This window comes from Otolemur garnettii, unplaced genomic scaffold (genome assembly GCF_000181295.1).
Source record: "Otolemur garnettii isolate 467f Iridium unplaced genomic scaffold, OtoGar3 scaffold00043, whole genome shotgun sequence".
Classification (NCBI taxonomy): Eukaryota; Metazoa; Chordata; class Mammalia; order Primates; family Galagidae; genus Otolemur; species Otolemur garnettii.
In genome coordinates, this window is record NW_003852438.1 from 9,922,618 (window position 1) to 9,928,326 (window position 5,709).

Sequence of the window (5,709 nt, forward strand, 5' to 3'; positions counted from 1 at the left end):
GAAAAACATGAACAGCAGACCAGCTGTGTGGGAGGTAGATAGGTTGACTTCTCAGTGGGGTGCACTGCCCTCAGTCCTGGGGTATGCAGGGGAAAGCACCCAGACGCCACTTCCCGAGGACTCATCAAAACCAGGAAGATGAAAACAGGCTAGAGATGCTGGTCAGGCCAGACCTCCTCTGTGTACAGAGAATCAACACGTGGGCAGGCTAAATTCTTTGACCTTCTAATATTAGTTAGATTAGGAAATCTGGCTTTACTTCTCCTGCAGGGATACAACTAGCTTTTCCTTCCCCCTTTCTAAATGCACCATGAGCCATTTGTTAGCAACCCCCTACCTTTTACCCAGCCTCTCTGTCCTCCGTCCATCCAATCTTCCTGAGCACTTGGGATTCTCTCAACCCTACCTTTTGGCACTTTTGGATCTGCACCTTTGTTAGAAATCTGCAAAAGGCTTCTAAGAAGCTACGGAGGAGCTGTATTTTCTGGTTTTTGCTCAGCCTGAGGTAATGTAAGCCTTCTCCAGGCATTCTCAGACTTTATGCTTTAAACTGGCCTAGGTTATTTTTCCTCAGCATCATCTCCCAGTGGGCTTGCAAACCAGGTCAGGATTCAGTGGGCAATGACCCCTGACAAAGCTGTGGCTGTTTTTCTGGAGGGGAAGTTGCAACCATCAGCATTTTAAAGGCATACAGAGAGAAAAGAAAAAATGGAGTGGTGGAAGTGATCAAGGAATTTCCTTAAGGAGTGATCTGTGGTGACAATTCTTCACAGGTGACTGAGGCTTATACTTTCTCTTTTGCCTAAGGAGTTGGGGTGTGGGGGGTGGCCCTGAGAGTTTGATTTTCCTTTTACCAATATTTCAACAGGTTTGCTAGAACACGAAATCTGTGCAGGCAAGATCTTAACTACTTCCAGCTTTTTCCATTTGTACTTGTGTTCCTAACATGTATGTGACAAATACCTGAAAATAAGGAAGCTGGGTTGGAACTGGGTAAAGGGCAGAGGCTGGCCCACTTTAGAGAAGCAGGTATGGGGCAAGACAGATTTTCAGGTTTACTGTTTAACCAATCTCTAAGGAGTTCCAACCCCCCCCCCCCAAGTCTTCTTGTCTCCCCTCACCAGCATCTAGGTGGGTTGTTTTAGCCTATGTAACGCAGGACACTGATGCTCAGAGTTTTCAGAGTTTCCTTGCTCACAGTTCCTCTGGAAGGTGCCCATGTTTTCCTTATGTAGCCGTAAGTGCACAGTGATGTTATGTTTATGTGACTACTATTTGCCTATTGTAGGACTACTGTTTGGCATTCTGCACTGCTGTTCCTTTGGAAACTTAAGTGTATGGGACCTTCTGCTTGTACGGACTTCACGTGCCTGCTCACCGGCTGCCGTGAGCTGAATAAAGGCGTGTCACACCTACCCTTGGCTTTGCAGTTCTTTCATCTGAACACATCTAGGGGAAAACCTACCAGCATCAGTGTCCTGCGTTACATAGGCTAAAACAACCCACCTAGATTCTGGTGAGGGGAAACAAGAAGACTTTGGCAGGGAGGTTGGAACTCCTTAGAGATTGGTTAGACAGTAATGACCAGAATGCTCATAGAAATATGAACATAAAGGTTATTCTGACAAGGTAAGTTTCACCCAGGTCAGGTAAGGTATTGGAAACTGGAGGAATGGCCATCCAAGTTGTCAGAGAACTTGCTGAACTGTGTTCATACCTGAGGGCTTTATGGAAGGCCAAACTTGAGAGTGATGCACTAGGGTATGTGGCCAAAGAAATTTCTAAGCAGCATATAGAAGGAGCTGCATTTGGCCACTTATGCCGACATTTGGGAACAAAGGAATAACTTAAAGACAGAATTTATAATTAAAAGGGAAGCAGAAGGAAAAGATTTGGAAAACGCTCAGCCTGGTCACTGAAAGACTGGAAAAGCATCCTCAGGAGAGGAAACCAAGCATGCAGCCCACAGACCATTTGCTAAAGAGATTAGCACTGATAGGAGGGAGTCAGGTGCTATTTCTCAAGATAATGGAAAAAAGACCTTGAAGGCATTTCAGAGATGTTACACGCCTTTTCTCCAATCACAGGCTTGGACAACAAGGGGGTCAGAATTGTTCAGGGGATAACCCTGGGTGTGATCTTCCTGGGCTTGCTGCCCAGGTCTACCTTGGGATTCTGTTCCTCATACCTGAGAACAGCCTCTATGGCTGCCCACTCTTGCACTGCCCCTCTGGACGGTGCAAATTATAAACCTTGGCAATGTTCACCTGGTGCTTATTCTTCAGGCTTGAAGAAAGTGAGAGCTGAGGAGGCTTCACAGCCTTGACTCAGATTTCAAAGAAAGTTGTCCAAAGCTTAGGGGTCTAGGCAGGGAGTGCTACAGTCTGTTCTTGGATCTCGGTGTGCTCTTGACCAAAGAGTGACCAGACACACCAAAAGCAAGGCAAGCGTGAAATGAAGTTTATTGAAGAAGGATAGGATAGGCTTATAGAGCAAAAGCAGGATACATTTGCCATAGATGATGAATGGGTTCCCTGTTATAACAAAAGACTCTGACTATGGTCTGGGCTCCTGTTTTGTACTGTCAAGATTAGATGCTCTATGGTTCTAACATCATCTTGAACCACTTTGATGAACAGGTAATGACATGATCATTTTCAGATCCTATTGTGCCTGGGCTGGGGATTTTCCTGCATTCTTTTGCAGATTGGCAGGGCAGTTCTCCTTCTTCCAGGTGTGGCAGTTGCTTGGGGGCCAGGATCAAGATCAGGCAGCACCAAGTCAGGGCACCTGCCCTGCCCGTGTCCTTCTTCCCCAGGGGTGGCAATTTCTTGAGGCAGCACCAAGGCAGGGCACCATTTTGTGCCTAGAAGAGCCTATCTACCTAACATTTGTTGCAGAGGGAAAGCCACCATAGAGAGCCTTAATTCAAGCAATGCAGAGCAGAAATGTGGGATCAGAGCTGCCAGAGTCCCCAACTGGATAATGCCTAGTGGGGCTATGGGAATGAGGCCGCTGCAGAGAATCCTCACTAGGTCATGCCTTGTGAAGTTGTGGTAGTGGTACTGCCTCTGTGTAATGCCAGCCTGGGGGAGTTGGGTGGAGAGATCCCTGAAAAGCCACAGAGGCCAGCCTGCTTAAGGTTTAAGGTCTTGGGGGACCCAATCTCTACTCTAGAGTGCAGATGATGCCAGACAAGGAGTCAGAGGAGCTTATTCTGCAGTTGTAGGACCCAGTGTATAATCTCTTGGGTTCTGGACTCACTTGTTGCCCTTCTCCTCCCTGTTTTTTCTTTTTGGAATCAAAATGAGTATTTCACAGGCTCACAGATAAGACTTTAGACTTTGGACATTTGAGTTGGTATTAGAACCAGGTAAGGCTTTAGGGATATGTGGATAGAATAAAAGTATTGTATGTGTATGAGAAGGACATGCATTTGGGGGAATCAGAGGAATAATGCTGTGGTTTGAATGTCCCCTTCAGAACTCAGGTTGAAATTTAATCCCCAATCAGACAGTATTGAGAGGTGAAATCTTTAAGAGGGAGTTGGATCATGAAGTCTCTGCCCTCATTACTGGAGTAATTCATTCATGGATTGATGAATGGGTTACCATGGAGTGGAAATGGTGTCTTTATAAGAAGAGGAAGGGAGACCTGAGCTAGCATGTGAGTGTGCTCAGCCCCCCACACACACACCATGTGATGTTCTGTGCCAGCAAGAGTCCCCACCAGCAAGAAGGACTTCATCAGATGCAGCCCCTCAACCTCTCAGCCTTAATAACTATAGGAAATAAATTTCTCTTCTTTATAAATTACTCAGTTTTAGATATTATGTCATAAGCAACAAAAAATAGACTAAGACAGCACATATGACATTATACTGATAACATCCTCATGCAAAGAAATTCAAAGGGTACAGTCACATGGGATATACAAACATTTGTCATTAAACTTTCCAGCCAGGTCGGGGCTGTTGCATCCCATATAGTTCAAAGCTCCGCCATGTCATAAAACTTTCTGGTCTTTACTAGTCAGCTTAGGGATAATTTATACAGTTCAGAATCAAATTTTCACCTTCATTTGCGCCAAATATTTTAAAGTGGGTTCATTATTTACTGTATTTGTTTGGGTTTCAGAGGCAACATAGTCCTCTTTTACATATTTTATGTAAGCCTATTGTGATACACAAATTCTCCCACTTATAATGAGTTACTCTACAACGAAAGGCTCTAGAATCTATCCATGTTTGTAATACAACAAGCACTCCCATTAGTGCCCCCCCACCCCAAGACCTCATCTCATTTCAGAAGTCTCTGCATTCACAGTGATGGCCATAGATTGTTCATAGGATTCACAGGAAAAAGTATGCCTTCCTTGGCTATTCCTATACACGATTAGGAAAGCAACTGCATACAAGGGCTTTCTGGAGATGAAAGTCACATTGTTAGTAGCAATTAGAAAATACTATTTAAGATACACTATCTACACGTATGCAACCAACAGCCAATGCTTTGAATACTTTAAAAGAAATATCCTGAAATTTTAGGCCTCACATTTAAGTTTTTAATCCATTTTGAATTGATTTTTGCATATGGTGTGAGACATGGGTCCAATTTCATTCTTCTGCATATGGATATATAGTTTTCTCACTGCCATTCATTAAAGAGACTGTCCTTTACTCATTGTGTGTTCTTGGCACCTTTATTGAAAATCAATTGGCCATATATGTGTGGATTTATTTCTGGGCTCTTTATTCTGTTCCACTGTCAGTGTGTCTGTTTTTATGACAACACCATGCTGTTTGAGTTACTGTAGCTTTGTAGTATAGTCTGAAGTCAGGTAGTGTGATGCCTCCCTTGTGGTTTGTTCTTTTTGCTCAGAATGGCTTTGGTTATACTGGGTCTTTTATGGTTCCATATGAATTTTATAATTTTTTTCTATTTCTGTGAAAAATAATATCAGAATTTGGTAGAGATAGCGTTGAACACATACATTTATTTGGGGAGTATATATTTTTAACAACATGAATGTTTCCAGTTACAAAAACAGAATATCTTTCCATTTGTTTGTATTCCCTTCAATGTTTTCATTAGTGTTTTATAGTTTTTGGTATACAAGTCTTTCATGTCCCAGTTTAACCTAAGTTTGAAATTTTTGACACCCTTCAGAGCACTTTTACTAGGACGAGTTTGTGAACTTAATTGTCAGACTTCATATAATGATAGCTCTGATGGCCAAGCCAGAAAAAGGGTTCTAAAATTGCTTTGAAGACTGGACTAGGCACTGGCATCAGTGTATATCTTCCCAAGAGGAGTACTTCAAAGGTGTCCATAGTGATATTCAGCAATGAGTTATGTAGCACTTTTTCTAGGATAAGTTCAAGAATTTAATCATCAGACCTCATATATGGATAAATGTATGTATGCTTTATATTTTCTATTGTGAATGAGATTGTTCATTTGATTTCTTTTGTGTTATTAAAGCATAGAAATACTATTGATTGTGTATGTTGGTTTTATGTCCTGCATCTCTACTGAATTTATCAGGTTTTTCTTTTCTTTTCTTTTCTTTCTTGGTGACAGAGTCTTACTGTGTCACTCTTGGTAGAGTGCCATGGTGTCACAGTTCACAGCAACCTCCAACTCCTGGGCTTAGGCGATTCTCTTGCCTCAGCCTCCCAAGTAGCTGGGACTACAGATGCCCGCCACA